Genomic DNA, 21,236 nt, shown 5'->3' on the forward strand with positions numbered 1-21,236 from the left:
TACTTGTCTCTAGATTTAGTGTGTTAAGGCTGTAAAACTCACCAGTTTTTGACCAAAAATGACATTTTTAATAAATGTCAGAGGTTATATCTTGAAATTAAAGCTAAACAAAGGCTCTGTGACAAACGCTTCATAAATAATTTATTGTGCTTAACAAAAATCCATTTCAAAAAAAAGTTTTTGGGTGTTTCTTACATGTACTTGTAGCATATTTTGGGACATCACTGATTGATATGACTGATGACGAAAGTTGCCTTTTCGAGATTAGCATTTATTCCATCACAAACAGAATGGTGATGGCTAATGGGTTCATTTTGTGGGGAAATTTGGTCCCAAAAGGCAGACAACACCAGATAAACATTTAGTGAAATTATGATGACATTATATTCTATTCTGATTAGTACTGGCTGTGAAAGTTACTTTTCTCTTTGAAGCATTATTAATCTTAAAAATCCTCTTCACTTTTATGCCTATCAAATTCCTGGAGACGTGCACACCTTTCCAGCTTTGCTCAATAATCCATGCTCAAACAGATTAGTCTAATTTGTCGCTGGCTTTCTTTCCACCTTCACTGGGAAATCGGTGGCTGTTGCTCTTTTTTTTCTGCAGCCGTCTTCTCAATATCACCTCTCTGCTTGCACCATTCTCAGATAAGTTTAGGATCCGACTCAGGAATGTCGTGCAGACAACTTAATGGACTTTCACGGAGTGCATTTATATTTGATAATGCACAATTCAAAGGGCATTATCCTGAACACTTTCAAAAGAAATAGTTAATTTTTTTTTACTTTTTTCTTGTTATTTTTTTGGTTTAGATTGCTTTTTCACAAAAAGCGGACTATTTGATACATGGTATGCGCATTGCCACAATAAAATAACATTGCCCCGCTAATAAGTGTTGATCATCACGATAAGTTAAATAAGGCACCATTTTGGAAAAAAAGTTCAACTCTTACAACTTGTTTTTGTCCAGAAGATGAAGGAAAACTATGTTTTAAAGAAGTGTAGGGATGTTAAACATCCGGGTTATGTTATCAGAACTTATTTTTTAGTGGGCATTATCACTTTAAATTATCCCCTTTTAATCCACACCAAGCAGCCAATCAGAATAGAGTATTCACCCATACCAAGGTGTAATTGGTGAGATAACCTGGTTTCAGTTGTTTGTTTTTTTTATTTCAGTTAGGCTAAACAAGAAGCTATGCTTCTTGAAGGATACAGAAAATGTATTTTTACATTTGGTTTAGTTGTAGTCCTTGTTCTTTCATTATAACCCTCTTTTAGTCTGCAGGCATAAAGCTTTGATCAACTATGTTTGCTTTTAATGTATCTAGTTAATGTGTTTTCCTGTACTCATGTATTTCAATTAACTTCAAACAGAAGAAAGTCTAGCGTGTTTGCAGACTGTCACAAATGTTTTAATGCAACATCAGTAACAACAGTAAGAAATCTGGTTTTATGAGAGCGCGTATTATTGTAAGACTCCCTTGACAACACGTATCCAAAACCAAATAACATTCCTCTCTTTACCTTGAACAGTATCGACCATTAGGAGACAGAAAGAAAAGGGCCAGCCTCTGTTTACAATTCCATCCCAAGGATCTTCTCAACAGCTATGCGCGCACGTGCCAGACAGAGGAGGTAGAGCATGTCAGGGAAGAACCAGCGGGTGTGGATTGGACATTACTCATCAACCGCAAGTATTTCTAATAATATCTTCCAATGATGTTGCTCTCAGCCAAAAGCAGTTGAACAGCGAAGGCATGTCAGTCATTGTCTGTCTTCCAGTTGGCTTAAGGGAATGCAGGGCACGAGGTGCACCCGGAGGCAAGACACGGAGGATTTATTTCACTTGGCTATGCTCAAAAAATGTGTAGCTATGGTAAGCTCCCACTACTAGCCAGGCTGCAAAAATGAACCTCTGCTAAATTTGACCAACTAAAGCAAAGCAGAAATGATTCAACAATGTGTTCACATGTGACAAATATGCTCTAAAACTTTCCGTTAAACAATTATTGAAGACTGTTCCGAATAGAAATGCTACACAAAACACACAATCATTGCGTAATTTTTTGTGTTAAAATTTGCCAGTAACCAAAACACAAATGAGTGTTTTTGCAAAAATGGAACGAAAACTTGATGACTCAAATTCCCTCCAGAGGCTCAAACCTCCGTCAAGCTGATATCTGATGATGAGTGTACACTGTTATGACAGCTGCTGCCCAGGGCACCGTGAGTTTCAACTGTCTAACTGCAATGGGCGGATGGGTGTTTGTGGAGTAACAAGTCAGTTCATCTGCATTGTTTCACTACAAACTGAAATATAAAAGTGCATCATTTAAGCAGACTGTCTTTTGAAACACTTTATTTGACTAACAACTACATAAAAAATTACAGATCCTCTAAAAGTGACATTGAAGTAAAAATAAATGAATAATAAAGATTTTTTTTGTCCTGGTTACTATCTGCACACCGGATAGTAACTAGAAAAAAAAACGTTTTCTAATAACTGAAGTACAATTTTTTTCCCCCCTGGGTACTTACTGGTGAGTAAGTAACCAGAACTGTTTTTTGTTTTTTAGAAAAAAAGTGTTTTTACTACAGCTTTTTTACTTCAATGTCCCTTTTGGGGCTCTGTAGAAAATTACTTGTAAATGCTCAGATTTTTTAAGGTACAAAAAAACAAAAAAATCTCTGAAGATAATCTTTTATGAATTTAATTTAGCCTGTAATGCTCTCATTTTTAGAATTCAACTATAAAGTAATTGACTTTTAACTAATGTCTTTAGTAATTATTATATGTGGATTTTGGGGGTCATTTGGATGGCTTTAAATAAAAATTAGTCTTTCTTACATTAATTTAAAAAAAAATATAAGAGGTTTTTTTGTAATATTTGACCATTTTTAGCAACATTAGCAATTAAAAGCAAGCAACTAGCAGTTTTCATGCAAAAAGTGAAAGTTGTATTTTTCATTATTTAACACATTTTCAGTTTTATATTTTTAGCTTATTTCATCCCTATAAATAATTATTATTTGTAATTTTTGCACTTGTGCTAATGTGAAAATTGCTATGTTCAACACAAACTCATGAACGCACGTTTAGCTCATAGGTAGCTGGCTGTTACAACCTGATGGTAGCGTCATTTACTCACCATCGGACGAGGTTTGGTGTGAAATTTCAAATGTCGGGAATCTTTCGCTAAGTTTTTCCTTTCACAGCTATTCCAACATTTGGAAATGGTTTATTTCAAGCAGACAGAGCAAAAATGAAAGTAAAGAAGACTAATAAGAGAAAAGTACATCCTGAGATATAACAAACTTCATTTAATTAGTCATAAATTGACTGCAAAATATAAATACAGCCACATACTCAGGCAAAAAAATAATTATATTAACTTTAATTTAAAAATAGACCTATTAGCTAATAATCTAATATACCTATTAGCTTATCCTATTAGCTCATGTTGTTATGTTAGCTTATTAACCTACTAGCTTGAAGACTTGATGTTAAATAATTCTGGCAAAACATAAACTGCAATTATTAATTTTTCCTTCATGATCAAATAATCCCTTATTGGTCATGTTCAACCTGGTTTAATGTTTAACACATGCTCAGTGGCCACAGGTTTTTATGTAGAACCTGAAAATGGTCTTTACATTGTGCGTAAAGCCTAAAACACTTATGAACGTAGATTTATAGGCAGCACGCAATTTTGCAGGTGTCATTTTTTTGCAGAGGAGGGAGGAAAGGGTTAACGTAATTGGTAGGATTCAAATCACTACACAGGTATAGTTACAATGCGCCGGGGGCTAGTGCTCAGCTGAATCCATATTGTCAGGGCTGCCAGTCAAGCAGTGAATGTGCATGCCAGGAGACAGAAGCCGGGCCTCCTAAATAAAGATGGATATTTTCTTGGCGTCGGTCCTGACAGCAGCTTTAAAACCTGTGTATTCGCTATCACCTGAGGTCCAATGAGATTATGTCAGAGGCAGGCAGGCAAGCTTTACACGAAACAGGTCTTAAAAAAAAAAAAAAAAAAGGGGGGGTGTTGGTTCTTTGTTGGTTTGCAGAGAAGAACTTCTTAAAGATCGATCATGCAGGAGAGGTCTTTTTCCTAAAACTCTAATGTAGTGATGGGTAGATGGATTGCAGAATTGATTTTAAAAAGTGAATGTTGTGACTACAATGCACTCCTGCTGGATTTTTAATGCAAACAACATGCACTCATGCATTGTCAAGTGATAATTACACAATAAGCCGGTCTCACTTTAAAATAGTTGGTCCCAAACGTCCTTACACAAACAGAAACCTCACTTACAAATGTTTTGACATGCATAAGCCCTGCCTGAGAGCTTTATGGAATACTCGCTGCACTTTGTCATGAAAGCACTACTTCACAACTTGTTAATGCCTGTCTATTATTGACAATCTCTCCCTCCTGGTCTCCATGGCTTTTTATTGCGTTCCCACCTCTTTCAGCAAAAAAAAAAAAAAAAAAAAAACGAAAAAAAAAAACACAGAAGAGCGCATACTGCAGGTGCCGTTCGACAAGTGTAACTAGTCCACGCTATTTGTTGTTCAGTGTGTTTTTACAAGTTGGCAAATCTCCTCTAAGCTCTCTGCTTTGAGTTTGTGTTTCTGTTTAACTTAGAGTGCACCCATGGGTGTATGTGTGCGTGCTCGGATGCATGCATGACTCTGGAGCGCTGCAGCTTTCTGTTGAAACCTGTTCATTTGACCAGCAGCCTCCAAGTCAGGTGCCACTGAGTTCACGGGAGTGCAACCCCTGACAAATATGAGACGCTCGACTGGGCGTGTGCAGGAGTATAGAAAAAAAAATATTGTTGTTTTATTTATACTCACAACGATGTAGTTGTTCAGGCTGTTGTGTTAGGTGTGGCAATCAGTACTATTTATACAATTAAAACTGTTGCATTCCAAGCACACTTTCCCTGCGCCGTGTTCCATGCCTGCTCCAGGAAAAGACAAATAAACCAATGAATTAAACACAAACTGACAATTAGTGCTGAATTTATTTTGACATGAAGGAATAAAACTGAAACGATGTCTGTCAGGAAATGAAAAAAAAAAAATAAATAATTAAAAATAACTGTATTTTGAGAGGCCGTATGAGATTCCTACTTTCTGTCATGTTTTTAGCTAAAATGTTGCTGTTTAGCTTAGACTAAAAGTCACAGCTGCTAAAAATGCTTAATAATGAAGGAAAAATCATGTATAAGTCACACTGGAGTCTAAGTCGTACTTTGGGAGAAATGTATCTAATAAACTAGGGGAACAAGAACAGACATTTCGTAAAACAGAATGAAAATATTAATATAGTGAATATATGCATGCTTCACTGTGTAACATGTTGATGCTTACTTAGCTTCATCAAACATAGGAGGAATTAGCCCAAAATATGAACAATTATTCATAGAATTAAGAGCATGCTAACGAGCCAACTAAGCTCTTTATTTCTCTACAAATCACTAAATTCAGTAAATTCTTCGTCTTTTGTGTGGCTTTGGAACAATTCCGCTTAGCCTGATGTAAGACTGAGTAGTTCTTCTTCTGTGTTGTTGTCAAAGCAAATACTGATAGACACCTGCAGTGCCCTCTACTGGTTGCTGGTATATATAAAAAAAAAAAAACAACTTATAAGTGGCATCTGTGTGTAGGTTGCACCCCCAGCCAAATTATTCAAAATAAATCCACTGCTTATTCTCCGAAAGATACAATAGTTATTAAAGACCCACTCCAGTGACAGTTGTGCATTTTTAACATGTTCTAATGATGGAGGAAATTTTTAAAAAAAAAAAGATAAGCTCAAAATTGTATTACTGAGTACTTATTTACTCAAATCATTGTGAATCAGGAGCAGATGAAAAAATATTGTTTGAAAAAGGGCATATTTGTGACGTAGAAAATAAGCTGGGCGGCCATGACCTCCCTGCTCCACCCCATCCCCACCGCTTATTACACTTTAGGAAACAGTATAGTCTTGTAAATGATCAAAAGTCGTACTGCCATGTATGACTTTGGAAAAAAATAAAAATAAAATAACTACAGACATTTTGGTTGGGCACTTACTATGAACTATGCAGCTTAATTCAACAAACAAAGAGGTAGTTGGTTTGCGGGAAGCCTTGTGTCTGGAAGGATTTTCCTGCTTGACAGTCAAAATTTCCACCTTGATGTGCACCTTCAACAGCGCATTTTGGCATCACGCAACCAAAACAAGTGTAACCGGTGGGCCCCCTCAGTCAGAATGTGTGACACATAAAAGTGTTGCTTCCACAGCAATGATAACAAACAAGAAAAGTCTTTAGGGTTGCCTAATCGTGCAGATGCAGCCAAAGCGGCTGTTTGTCGACTTTGTTGTGATGATCTGAAGTCTGAGCGTGTACTGTGACTGCTGGGAAGTCATGGCGGTGAGGGAAAAGTTTGCTGCACCCAGGCTGGAAGGTGAGCATCACCAACGCGGAGGAGACTGAGCCATTTAACATCAACATGCTGTGGGTCTACATTCAAACCTGCTGCTACATAAAAGCTGGTGTCAAGTTGCTTCTGTTAAGGATCACACACTGCATGGCAAGAAACAATAAATTCTCAATTGTTGGGGTTTATTTTTTTAGAGAGTTCATGATCCGGTAACATACCAAGTAGCCAAACCCTTGTTTTAGGTTTGTTAATGAATTCATGTAGTATGACCTGTTGACGTACTTTTTTTATTTATTTTTTTTTTATAATTAACAACCTTAGGAAAACAGATTTTTTTAATCAGATGTTTGGGTTTTAGTAGAGTATAGGTTTGTGCTTATATACACTACCATTCCATTCAAAAGCTTGGGATCAAACTTTGCTATTTTTAAAAGAAAAGCACAATTTTTTTCAATGAAGATGATTCTAAACTAGTTAGAAATACACTCTATTCATCAAAAAAATCACTATACCACCTGAAAATGTATGGTTTTGAGGCATTGTCTTCAAAGGTGACAAGAGGTCCATTACCAGCAACTATCTAACAATCCCGTTAGTACAGATGAGAAACAGATTGGCTGGCCAGAGAAGCTATAAAACTGAACTTCCTATTAGTAGATATCTGGAACTGGAGTGCCTGGAGCATCAGATTTGTGGGGTCAATTAAATACTCAAGAAAAGAGAACCTTCATCCAAAACACGACAGTCTATTGTTCTCAGAAAAAAAGCCCAAATTGCCAAGAAACTAAGATTTCCTTCAACGCTGACACTGGTCCTGTGTGGGTATTATTTAATGAAGCTGCCAGTTGGGGACCTGTGAGGCGTCTATTTCTCAAACTGGAGACTCTAATGTACTCATCATCTTGCTTAGTTGTGCAGTGGGGCCTCCCACTTCTTTTTCTACTCTAGTTAGGGCCTGTTTGTGCTGTTCTCTAAAGACAATAGAACACACCGTTGAAGAAAATCTTCAGTTTCTGAGCAATTTATCTGATAGAAAAGCCTTAATTTCTAAGAATTACAACAGACTGTCCAGTTTTACATGAAAGCTCTCTTTTTTTCTGGCCATTTTGAATGTTTAATTGACCTCACAAATTGGATGCTCCAGATACTCAACCTACTCAAAGGAAGTTTGGCTAGTTTCTCTAACCAGCCAAACTGTTTTAAGTTGCATTACCATCATCGCAGAAGTGTTTTCTAATCATCTGTTTGTGTTAAGGCATAATGAGCAACGCATTGTACAATTAGAATACTAGAGTGACAGTTACTGCAAAAGGGCCTCTAGTCAGCCATATAGATATTAGACCAAAAACCAGACATTTGCAACTAGAATAGTATTTTTTTATTATTATTATTGTAAGTATAGTATTATAGTGTTATAGAAATTTACTACATGTATAGAGTATATTTCTGACTAGTTTAAAGTTATCTTCTTTTTTTAGCTTTGTTTGCCTTTCAAAAAATATTAAATGTATTATAAAAAATGGAAAAGTGGGTAACATTTGTTTTACTTTTTGAGGATATAATTTTTGAAAAAGGAAGGCAATTGCTTTTTCATTTTTCTACTAATGAAATGTTTCTAGTCTCTGGTGTGTTGTACAAAGTAGCAGGAGGGGAAGGCATGAATCACTGAACATCAACAACAATGTAGCTCATGTCCACTAGAGGACAATGTAAGCTGATATGCCTTTCTTTACAATACTAGGCTTACATATTCTGTTAAAGGTGCATATATTCTTTTATCCACTTATAATAAATAAAAATAAAAAAAACGTTGGTTGTACTAGCTATAATCACAAAAGGCAATTCAGTTCATTTATCTCTTAATTCAGGTTTAAGATTTTCAGTTTCAAAACATTTGAGTAACTTTTAAAGACTAAATGTTTGGTATTCATGCTTTGTTGTTTTTGCCTGTACATTTTAAATAAATGTTACAATTTAAAATGTTTATAAAGAAACCCTTGCCACCCATCCATCTTTTAAACCCACTGAATTTCTTCCAGGGTCAGAAGGTTGCTGGAGCCTATCCCAGATACTGATGGACAAAGGCAGGGTGTACCCTGATCAGGTGGTCAGTCTGTTGGAAGGCAAAAAGCACACAAATCCAGGTTTATGTTTGATGACTAATCTGCATATGCTAAGATAAAGTCTGAAATGGTGTTGTATCTACCTACATAGTCACGAGATTTTTATGTTACTTAAGGATTCTTAATCACCTGAATTTATCCTGGAAATGTACAAATATGTGATCATAAGTTATGAACTGGATAATGATAAATCATGAAGAGAAAACTGTTATGTAGAGCCGGGTGTATAAGTTCGCTTCCTCCCACGCCTTTTCCATGTTTGACATGTCTTTATGGATGTAAACCTCTGTTGATTGATTGATTGTATTGCACATGCATTATTCTTTTTTGATTGCTTGAAATAAACCATTGCTAATCTAATCTACTCTAAAGCATACCCAGCTCTGCCATGTTCTAATTGGCTGGATTCACAAGAACCAGGTAATCAGTCATGAGTAGGGCTTGGATATCTGGAAATCCTGCTGTCAAGGCCTGGAGTTGCCTATCCCTGACATTGAACCTGAAGTTGATCAAATAAACTCTCTTTTCTACGAATGAATGTGGAAGCCTGAAATTACTATTTAGATTTACATAGACTTTTCATTGGAAGTGGTTGCCAAGGGGGGTGTGAATGTAGATGTATAGTTTACAGACAAGCAATGAGTTTTCTTTTCTAATAAGCTCAACACAACCGAGTAGGACTCACACTCTGTTTAACACTGTGGAACATTCCAAAACACTTTTTTCCCTTATGGACTAAACTAACAACAATGCAAAATTAATCCATTCCTCAGTTTCCACTGATAACCAATACCTGAGACTATTAGGATGCAAACACAGGTCATCACATCACATCTTTGTAGGAGTGTCACAAGGATGTGGGTTCACTGGGAGGTCATTGAGATGCTGAAGGAGGTGAAGTAAAGGAGGCGTGGGGGGAGGGGGTAGATATAATGTTGTTTCAGCAGCTTCGAGGTTTGTAGAAAAGAAGCACGAAGCACGGAGAGGCTGGATCAGAGCACAGAAACGGCATTCACAGACCCTTGGGTCATCTGACCATGCCGCTGTAACTGTAAACGTCTACAAGTGAAGGTCTCGCTGGTGAAAGAATGCATGCGAGCCAAACAAGGCAGTTAGATAAGACCTTCTCTTGCATAAATTGTTCTCACCTTTGTGCCTGAGTGAAGAAAACAGATAAGTGATACGGTGATGTTGCCACACGTTTTCAGGCCCTATTAAATTACCTTCTTTTTTTCCTCTCTCTCTTCTCTTGTTAACTGAATGGTTCTCTCTGTCTGTTGCTGCGACGGCGGGTGCCAGATTGTTTTTGAGAGTCTGTCGCCCCTATGGCTGTCTTTCTCCACATGCAGGTAGCCCAAAAGAGAGAATGGAGCTCATTGACAGGGAACAGGAGGGGGAATCCACCCACCATCCATCGCCCGTGCCTGGGCTCATTCTGTAATGAAATGGCCTGTGTCATGGAGGCCTTGTCCAAACAATGGGCCCATTCAACCTGGACAGCTGTCTCAGGCAGCACCAGTAGAAAACAATACATCTGAATTCTTTTAATAATTTACACTTTTTTTTAACACTTCCAAAGTTAAAGATATTTTATATTTAATCAGTTTGAAACTCTAAGTCTTTGGTTAATACTAGAACCTGTGCACATTTGCACAACAAAAAGGACTTAACAGATCACTCTTCCCACGCTTTGGTAAACATCACCTATGACTCTACAAGTAAGACGTTTACGTATTAGTTTATTATTTAATGTAATTATAGGTTTATGAAGTTTGATTTGGTTTTGGAGTCTTTGAACACTAACCACTTGCATAAATTATGTAACGCAGGGTAATCCTGACCTTTTCTTTCGTTTTTGTTTCACAATCTTCAAAAATCTCTCTGATAAGATGGGGACAAATAGAAAAGTCGCTTTAAACAAAGAAGTATGAGCTGTCCAATCAGCTGTATAAAACTAGTGCAATGTTATCTCCAGTGTCGGTTTTATCTGTAATAAATAAATACAATGATTAATAAATGCAGGTTGTAATAAAATAGAAAACAGTTAAAGGGACATCATTGACACGTAATGCTGTAGGTACTAGTGCCCTTATAGGTGGATACGTGCCCTCTATAGACGGAAAAGGGCCAAACCTTTATGGGACGACCAGGTGGCCCACATGACATATCAAAATCGTAGACTGCTCAGTGAACAAGTACAACAGCAATGCTCATTGGCATTTTTTTATGTAAGGGTAAGTAAGGGGGTGTTTGAGATGCAGCCGTGTCGTACCCTGTACATGTTGCATGGGGACTGTTAAGTTCATGAGTTAGTCTCCTTGGTGCAGCCTGAATGTTAGAACTTAGGAAATTAGGCAATCCAAGTGTAGTTTGTGAAGGCATCCTGCGGCTGTATTACAGGCACTTTTGTGTCACTTGCACACCCAGTGCATTCAGCATTTGGGTGCAAGCCAGTACTTGCACCTTATTGATGAGTAGAGTGTGAGGTAAGGGCACAGTACCACAGCATCAACCATACATATCAAGTGTGTGAAACTTAAATTATTCTTACAAATATTTTATAGTATACTTACCACATGCATAGCAATTGTATATTCCAAGGTCATGATGTTCTTTAAAGTAGCCGTATGAGACGCACTTGCCCTTCCTTTAACCTTCTTTCTCTCTTATGGGGTCCAGATGACCCATGAAAAAGGTGGACAGGATTTAATGTCTGCCACGGACACATGTGAAAATAAAACATCCTTGGAAAAAAAAAAAAAGTGCAGCGCGCTGTCTTGCGAGTCCAGTTGACCCCGCTTTCAATCTAAAAATGCCAAGGATAGCACAAAGTTACGATGAGGCCTCTCCGATCTGTGACCATCCATGGGCTTGGACAACCCAAAAACCTCAAAGCACTCATATGGGTCAACACCCCGTTTAGTGAATGTGACTAGGGCAGGGGTGGCCAACCCTGGTCCTCAAGAGCCTCAACCCTGGTTGTTTTCCGGCTCTCCCTGGACTCCTTAATGTTGGCTACCTGAATAAGGTGTGTTCAGTGAGGGTAAATGCATGTTAGAATGACAGAACATCAAGATCTCATGAGAGAAAAATGGGCATACTTGATTTATTGCTCATTCAATGACTCAGGATTGACTTTGAATGATATCTAGAGTCAATCAGTTTAAACAAATGACTACAAATCAGGGCAGGTCTTCAACACTTAAACTGCAGGTTTGTTAGTTGTACAGGGAACTGTGACATGCAACAACTGCATCAAACAATGGCATTCATTTGTAATTGCAACTTACAAATAAACCACGTTTAAATCAAATACTAAACTTTTGAAACTAAAAGGGCGAGACTGTGACAACACAGAGAACTTATTCATTTCAAAAACTGAGGATGAGTTTTCTGTCCAGTTAGTGTTTAAAAACCTTAAGAGCTGAAGAGAATTTGTCTAAATGAAAAGTCTGGCAAACTTTTAGGGAGACGCTTTGTGAAGTAATAGGTAAGGTTCTTGGAAAAGAACACATCTTTACCTCCCTTCCAATTAGCTGAACGGTTTATTTAACCTCTGTCGACCCGTTTAACGTTATTTGTCTTAATTCACTCAATTACAACTGGATCTCAGACTAAAAATGACTAAATTCAGCACAGCTGCTTCTGCTCCACACTGAACATTTATTGGACTAAGGCACCCCCCCCCCCTCCACACACACACACACATGTGTGATGACATGTATTCAGCTCTATCCAGCCTCAGGACTATTTCTGTATCTGCCATGGCTGGAGCAGCTTGGACGCTTGCCGATTCTCCTGTCTGTGGCGGTAAAGGGTGACATCGCTGGAACCCCCAGAGATCCCGTTTCTAACACTGCGATACAGCAGTAGAGCAGACAAAAGATTGCAGGTTCAATTTTTGCCTTACCTGCCTATGTATTGAAGGTGTCCTTGGGCAAGATACTGAACCCAACAACACTTCAGTCAGTTATAGGTTGGTGCCAGTGTTGGCATCACTGTGTGAATGGGACTGTAAAGCGCTTTGGGCCTTCAAGGAGTGTAGAAAAGCCATACAAATATGTACCATTTATCTTCACAGGTTCTTGTGGTTCTTCCCCTTTCAGCATATCCTTTCAGGGGTTGCGACAGTGAATTATCTTTTAATGATCTGGTTTTCCTGTCACAACCCTGTATTTTATTTTATTCAGGCTAGGGACCGGCACAGGGAGACCTACATCCCTTGGCTATGCAAGAAGGCAATAGCATGAGCCATTGTGCCCCCTAGGAATTGAACCCTAACTTCACATGTGCAACTTCTTGACTCAATCAACAAGCGATGTCCTAAATCCCTCTTTTGGAGGGGAAATAGTGTCACGATGGGTTCTGCCTCCACTGCAGCCAGATTGGATGTTTTGAGCAGAACTATCATGGTTGTTTGTTTTGTCAGGCTGCCCCAAAACATCAACATTAAGTACCAATATCATACTTCAGACATTCTTTCTCTTTTCCAGTGTCGACATATCAAGATGGGAGAACCCCCACGCTGAGTTTCAGACGCTGTAATCTACTGTAAGACACCAGGGCAAACCTCTTATACAACACATTTCTTTTATCATAACCATGGTAACAAATGACACCACGGTGCCCTAGACAATGTTATCTAGCAACAGAGGTAGTTTAGGTTTCGCCCCTATCCCAGTGGAAACCAGAGAATTCCCTCAGAATTAGACAATCCCTCATGTGAAGAGCTTCAAAAATTCGGGGAATCCTCAAACCTTTTTGAAGTTAAAACATTAAAGGCAGCATTTTGACTGATATCATCAGTGACATAATTCACAAGGCCAGATTTGATGTCAACGCTCTGCAGGTTTTGTGGCTCAGTTACTTGCATAGCTTGGGAAGGAAATCTAGGCTATGTTTTAACTTTCAAATGTACAAAAGTTATTTGGTTGTCATTAACAAGTGTTCTAGTTTGTCGGTAAAAGATGATTCTGCAAGTGGGGGGTCATCAAAGCCTACAAGACCCTTTAGTTTAAATTAGAAAAGTATTTTTATATTTAGAAATGTACATTTACCTCTCTCTTTAGTTCTTGCAAATTATCTCAATTTTTTAGAGCTTCTTCTAGAATGTCATGGAGATAAACGTTGACTGGACATCTTGTGCTTCTGTTTACACACATCAGGGACTTTGATGGATTTGGTGGACCTCTGACATGTTTTTGTTATTTTTGTAGGTAAATCAAACCAACCTTTGCTTCTATTAAAACAAAAAATGTTAAAGTTCTAATGAGGTTGGGCTTGGTCTGGTTTTATTCCTTTCCTTTAGTACAAGCTACAATGTTTACATCACATTGCTCACTCTGATAAAAACAAAACAAACACAACAAAACACAAATGGTTGCTTGATTTCCTCAAGTATTTAAGCCTCAGTCACATGTACCTGTATGGGGTTTGACCTCCAGAGTTTTGGCTTCCCCATGAAGGATCGTGGACCGGAGTGACATCATCTCAAGGTGTGTCCTGCAGTTCTCTTGAGTTCACCTTTTTTAATTATTTGATAAACATAAAAACAGAATTAGGACAATATTTTTAAATCCATGGAAAATAGCTTATAAAAATAAAAAACTTGAATTTAAACAAAAAGTGAAGAAGTGAATGCAAAACAGTCAACAAACCATAAGAAACAAGGAACTATGATACAAAAAGAGAATGTTTAACGATACATCCTTTGTAACTTCTTAGCTTTAGAATAGAATAAAAACAGGTGAAAAGTAACATGTAAAAAACAATGTAACATTTAAATAGAGTGGAAATAGGGTGATCAATGTATGTCACCTGTATGCTCTTTCTTTTACTGCTGAGATCTCACAGGACGGGCAAAAGTGGTGAGGCAGGGACTCAGCTGGGTCATTTTTTGCAGATACAGAAAAGTTTCAAACAAGAATGGAAAAATCAGTATCTCCAGGTCAGTATTGTTCCGATACCGACACCAACTTGAGATCGATACTATTGATATTTTTGGATCGATCCGCCTAGCATTAACACAAACTATGCTCAGTTTATCTAATTTCTTAATTGCTAACAGTCAGGTTGCAGTTAAGGGGCCTACATGTGAACAGCACTCAAGAGAGCTCTGTGCAGTCTGTTGGATTTGGGTGGGTAGTAAAAATGTAAAACTTGTATGAGTGCGTGCGTCTTACCTACTTCACCTTTACTTTGAATAATAAACACCTTTGCGTGTTGTATAAGCTTCCACTACAACCTGTCGCCCGCATCATGCCTATAGAAAGTGGACGAACCTTGATATTGCATGCGGGCCCTCTACACGTTTGCCCATTTTTAACCTGCAGACAGCCCATATCCACTTGTAAAGTCAGTTGTGACTAAGGCTCTATGTGTCAGTCATGTTCCCGTTCTTGTTCCTGCATCAACACATATTTTGCCTCAACATTAGTAAAAGAAAATTCTAACAATGTTGAAAGGTTCCTTGACTTACAGACACGTTGTTTGGTCCAGAACACTTTTTTTTTTCTTTTTTTTTTTGTCTTCAGGTAATTTCTTTCGTTTTGCAGATACAATAGTTACACTTCCATTCTCATGGGTCTAAAAAGAAGGGTCTGATTTTACAAGCAACTGAACCCTGATGAGGTTCACAATGGTGTGAATGGAAATAGATTATCAAGCAGATTACAAAGGGGATACGAATTTGAAATAAAGTCAAAATAATCAGACTCCTGAGTATTTTTAATGAGGAAAAACCTGTTTTTGGTTAAAAGCAAAAGAAGAAGTAAAAGATCTAAAAAGGTTGGAGATTGGGTTGCTGGTAAACATGGCGTGTGGTGCAAAGATGGAGACAGTTTTTGCTATATGATATATTTAGGAAAACAAGACTGAATTCTTTGTTTTAAATCAGACTTCATTACAGACAATACTGTCCTAAAAAAGATAAATCCTAGATTCAATTGATTTAAGATTAAATAACAGTGTAGAGATTAAACTAATTGATGAGATATGATGGGGGAAAAAACACTGAAAATAATGTAATAAGGAAACTGTTGTTTCATTTGTATTTTTTTAAGTTCTTCTTTAGTAACATTTTATATAACATTGCTACTGGCTGTGTCCAGAATTCCATAAATACCAACAGAAAACAGTTACATTACACAGGCATGGTAAAAGTAGTCACAAACTGCATGAGAATGCAGCTGCCAGTTAGCATTAAAAAAATAACCGTAAGCTGGTCTTAAACCTACTGGAGGAGTCAACTTAATCATGCTGATGTTTTCACAATGCTGAAGTTCTTCTTTTCTCAGCAATGATGTACTGAGCTTTGTGCAAGTTTAAGTTGAGTTCAGCCAACAAATGAGGCAAAATACTGGAGGCGGGTTCTAATCCACTGTCCAACAGGAGAATAACAAAAAGCTCTCATTACTCAAGTGAAATAAGTCTTCAACAGAAGGCTGACAGCAAGTGGGTAGAAATGTTTATTCCTTCAAGCCTGGGCTGAAGAATAGCTGATTTACAATCAACGTTGAATAATGGATTCCACGGTGAGGCATCCATTTGAACTAGAATCAGAGAAAAAGAACATTTAAAGAAATGCAAAGTTAGGAGAAACAGAAACAGAGGAGACGTAAGTTTGGTTTATAATGTGCTCTCAGCTCAGAGCAGCTTTAATAGCTCCTGAGGCTGCATGTGTCTCACAAAGGGTTAGATTTCTTTTTTTTTACCAAATGAAATTGGCAAAAACACATGAATTTAGACTTTATTTTCTTTTCACAGGTGCTAATCTTATTTCATATGAATATGATAAAATATAACCCAAGAATTCAAACCTTCCTTCATTTAAAACCTTATGTAGCAGATTTTGATGGAAACAAATCTGAATTCTTCCCCTACCCCTAAGGTTTCTCCCTACCCCAACATTTAGCCAGCCAAACAGAGAGTTATGGGAAAATAGTGTTTTCAATTTGGACATTACCACCCCTTGATCACATCATCAACAGTCGCCAGTCATCTATGTTTGCGCGTAGCTGCCGCACAGCGCAACGCAGAACACTCTCCTGGCAGAGGGATGCCCAGCCTTAACTCCATATCCCTTTCCCTTAAAAAATAAAATAAAAATAAACACTACCAAAGTTCCAAATGCCCCTATAAGAAGGGTAGAAAAAATTAATAGGGGAAGAGGAAGAATTAGAATTTGTTACCTTTAGGCCAGGGGTCTGTCACCTAAAGCTCCAGAGCCACATGGGGCTTTTTAACCCCTCCATTGTGGCTCAAAGAAAAATAAAAATGTTTTAATTTTAAAACACATCTGTAAAGTAAAAGTAAAGTAAGCTGACTCAAACTTTATTTAACTTATTCATTAATAGTTGAAGGACATTAGGTATCACTCTATGAGGTTGCTGACTTTGGTAAATCCTTTGCAGATTTTTGATCACCGTGTACCACAGAAAATCAATTTGAGGTCAGTAAAGACAAACAGAAATTATGTTTAAGATGCACTAGGTTATCAGGTGGATTTTCTATTTCTGACAAAATTCAAGGATTTCAGGTGCGGCTTATTGTTTGAAAGATATGGTAAGGGTTACTATATTATCTTAATTTACTTTTAATTTTTAATAGTCATCTATTTCTGAATGTTCACCACAAATGGTAAAAGAAAAAAAAAAAGTTTTAAATGTTACTACTGCTGAGCTCACACTACCTACCACTACATTTGCTGGATTGAGATGATCCTGTATGGGGCAGGGTGTCTTATTTTGCTATTTACTTTTTCCGTTTCATTTATGCCAAATAAACGATATATATATATTTAGTTTCTTCATATTTATCATTATATCGTAGTAACATTTACTCACAAATTAGTGCTGTATTTTTCTGAAGGGTGAAATGAGACTTTGTGGATCCTACTGGTTTTGGGCCCTGAGAAATCGACCCGAATGTTTTTTTTTTTTTTTAAGTGTTGAAGGTTGCAAACCCCTGCTTTAGACCAGGGGTACCCAAACTATGGCCCGCAGGCCAGATCTCTGGCCCGTAGTCCCCTGAACACTGTCAGAGATGCATGTTTTTTTTTCTTCAGACTGGCCATGTGAATGAGACCCTCATAAAAATGAACTTTTTATTCCACTCTCCTGCAGTCCGTGCTCTTATCTGGTTATGTGTGACTTTCTGGAAAACTTTAAATGTTTGAGCTTAGATGCATTCCAGCCAGCAAAGCCAAGTGGGCCCTATATGGTTTGAAAGTGGGCAGAAAATGTGGGGCCTAATTGGGTTTGTTTGCAGTTTCTGGGGTGGCCTCACCTGTGTTTGCCCACATTGACTTAAGTGGGTACTTAGTGGGTTAGCTCGCTATGCTAGCCAGCCACCCGGTGGACAGCATAGCATGCCAGTGAGCTCCCCGGTAGCATGCTATCGAGCTCCACCGTAGCGAGCTATCGAGCTACCCTATAACAAGCTGGTGAGCTCCACTGTAGCATGTTGGCGAGTTCTGCTGTGTCATGCTAGTGAGATCTGCTGTATTGAGCTAGTGAGCTCTGGTGTCCACCAAGCGGCTGGCTAGCATTGCGTGCTAACTCACTGAGTCACCACTTAAGCTAACACAGACAGGGCCCCAACAGAAACTGTGGATTTTTTAATGTCTTTTGTTAGCCTACAAACTGACCCCAGCCCCCCATCAGAGAAAAAAAACAGCTATATGGCCCTCACAAGACAAAGTTTGGGGACCCCTGCTTTAGACAGTATAATTACAAAAATACTTTTTGTCTCCAATACAGTGTCAAAACTCCGACATTTCTATATGTTTGTTTCTTCCTGCTGAGTAAATAAAAACTTAGCTAGCAGTGAATACGGTTGTACTTTGGGGTGCATGTTTGCCTTATGACAATGCTGTGCAAAAATTAATAACTTTTCAATGGATTCCCACAGAAACATATCCAACAAAATGGGAAGGTCAAAATGCAAAATTCAAGTATTCGCTCCAAACTTACACTGGTTGTATTCCTCTCTTTTCAGGGCCAAATATCTACTTCATTTTTGGTGTTTTGAATATTTGAGCACAAAAAGCAGATAAAGTCAATCTTACACACTGAATTTATATTTTTCAAGTTGCACTTTCTTTAGAATAATGCAGATTCAATTGCATGACTTTTTTCTTTTGTGAATGTGCTTACATGTGAGAGGCAGAAAAAACTCAGAGAGAGCATGGAACCCAACTTGGCAAAGGCAACCGAGGTCAGACTCGTTCAAAGGGGCCTCAATTAAACAGTCGGGCTCCAAGAGACACTTGGGTCGTTTGTTTAGAGTGGTAAATCAATACGTCAGACGTCTTTGAAATGGACTTCTCATTAAATGGTGGTACTTGGCTGTTGACGCACACCACTTCTGCGAGCAAACAGGAATAAACAGACACGGAGCTGTGGAAACTATTAATAGATGGTTTAACAAACACTTGTCAACTGAGACTGTGGTCAAGTAATGCTGGAGTGAATTTTAATTTGTATTATGTGAGCTAAATGTCTTGCTTTGATACTATATTTTTTTTTTCTTAAAATCAAATTCTGGATTTGCTGTTATCAGGTATGACTTGGTAGCTGTTTAAGATCTCCTTGAGAAAACCCTTGACTGTGATAAGCCAAGATGGCCACTACATGGTGAAAAACACAGCTGTATTGGTTGTCACTGGTAAATTTTAAACTGTGCTGCTTATAGAGAAGGAACACCTCATTTTTTTATTTATCAAGATGCCAAAAATAATTTATTGTAAAGTATTATGGTAACTTACTGGTTTATACTAAGTGGCAGTTGATGCAGTTTATTTTCTTAAGCAGAAATTTTTTTTACAGATAGCAATGGACACAATACCCAGTATGAATAAAGCTTTATTCACTACAAAACATTTTTCTTATATCAGGAAGATTTTTCAATTTCCATGAAGGAGTCTGCTGAAAAAAATGTGTTTGTTATCAAATGTATGGACAAGACGTATGTAAGTAAATGTGGGGCCAAGTGTCCACCTTTTATCACTATTAATTTATTTTTTTACCCTCAAATTTGAGACAATTACAAAGATAGCCCCAAATAACAAACATTGACCATGTCAATAGCGGGTAAGTATATGATGATGGGCACTATGGCGTTTCCAAGCAGTGACGGGGCCACCTATAATAATCAAATCGGGTTTGCACTGACTGGTGATGCCTGCCCAGCCTGTTGAACCTCTTCCACCAAAATGAACCTTGGGGACCATGGGACCATAGGACCATGTTGACGTTGGCGTATCGCTAACCTCGCCTTCTCCAGCTACGTTGACAACAATTATTTCTGAGAAAGGTGACTGGACACTCAGAACAGGATGGTAGATCATTGCTGCATTGTCTAGGTCACAAATTCTAAAGCGAATGTTCACAGTGGTACCTTGGTGTCAATGAGTCCCCTGCAACGGTTGTGTGGCATTCAAGTCAAACCACAAGCAAATGGTTCATCAGAAAACCCTTGGACCACATATCTCGTAAACTAGTCTGTAGTTGTGTGGCATTTGCAAAACGATGTCTGAGTGCATAGGTCCGTGGGTACTGGTCATTGTTGTGGTCTGTCACTCACGGGTATCCACTCTGTCACAACCTCTGCCAGTAGTTCTGTGTCTTGATGCAAGTCTGATGATGAGACAAGCCAAGTGCACCTGCATCATTTGACTGCCTATTACATACCCATAGGCACACTATGGCCAGATGCTGCTGCTTGTCCGTTATCCAACATTGTGTGTTCATGGCTATTTGAATTATGAACCTGGAATGACCTACTGGCATAATCCGTTTTTATAGCCACAAAATATTGACATTGATGGCAAAATGAAAAGGTTTTTCCTTTAGATTGTTTTGGTTTTGGCTCAAACAAGTAGGGAACACTGAACATAGCAGGACCACTGTGTGGAAAACACAAAATGAGGTGCGTCAATCACCCCAATACAATTACCGTCCTATCCCAAAAGTCTGTAAAGCTAAACAAACACGTATACGACATCCATTGAGTTGTTCACAACATCCCTAACTTGTTGTGAATAGTGCAACACAAAGATCAGGAGGTAGATACACTTAGTAATTGTGAGTATTCTTACTGTGGTTATTTAAAAAAGATAAAACAGCCATTAGCCCAAAACTACTGGAATGACATGTCTTGAGTCAGCATTTTTTTACAAGTATGTTTACATTTTTAGAGGTGAAATCATCCTTGAACCAGATGGTTTGTTTTGTGCATGAGCACAGATATTCTTTTTAAATAAAATAAATCAGCAGCAAAATTTCCCAGACCTCTTTCTATTCCCAAAGATAAAATCGGAGGCAGTTGTTGTAAAGTAAAACTTGTACTGCCAAAAATGATAGAGTTGTTTTGCAGGGTTACATAGAGTGGAAAGATACAACACCTGAATGAGAGATATCTGATCCCAGATTGTAAAGAGAAGTTCGTTGTTGCACCTACTATTAGAATAGAAGCGTGCTACTCTCTCTGCTCCCCCCTCCACCACCAATGTAAACCTATATCCCATAAATATTACCTCAGATGACATACTGAGATAAAAGTGTTAAAGAATGAACTGCCTCCCACGTGCTGTTTTCTGCACCTTGTGTGTTCCAAGAGGGTGGTGTTGGGTTTAGATTTTAATTTACAATGAAGAGGAAAGTTACTGT

General features: G+C 38.1%; 1 long non-coding RNA gene across 1 annotated transcript in view; it reads left to right on the forward strand.

The window, feature by feature from the left end:
* The window catches only part of LOC112154820, a 10,363-nt gene extending 4,553 nt beyond the window's left edge, over window positions 1–5,810 (forward strand). Inside the window, exons 3-4 of the long non-coding RNA XR_002920717.2 lie at window positions 1,540–1,700; window positions 1,789–5,810. This is a non-coding gene — a long non-coding RNA (uncharacterized LOC112154820). The remainder of the gene's footprint in view (window positions 1–1,539; window positions 1,701–1,788) is intronic.
* Window positions 5,811–21,236: the final 15,426 nt, after the last annotated feature.

The sequence above is a fragment of the Oryzias melastigma genome, linkage group LG21, assembly GCF_002922805.2.
Source record: "Oryzias melastigma strain HK-1 linkage group LG21, ASM292280v2, whole genome shotgun sequence".
NCBI classification, from domain to species: Eukaryota; Metazoa; Chordata; class Actinopteri; order Beloniformes; family Adrianichthyidae; genus Oryzias; species Oryzias melastigma.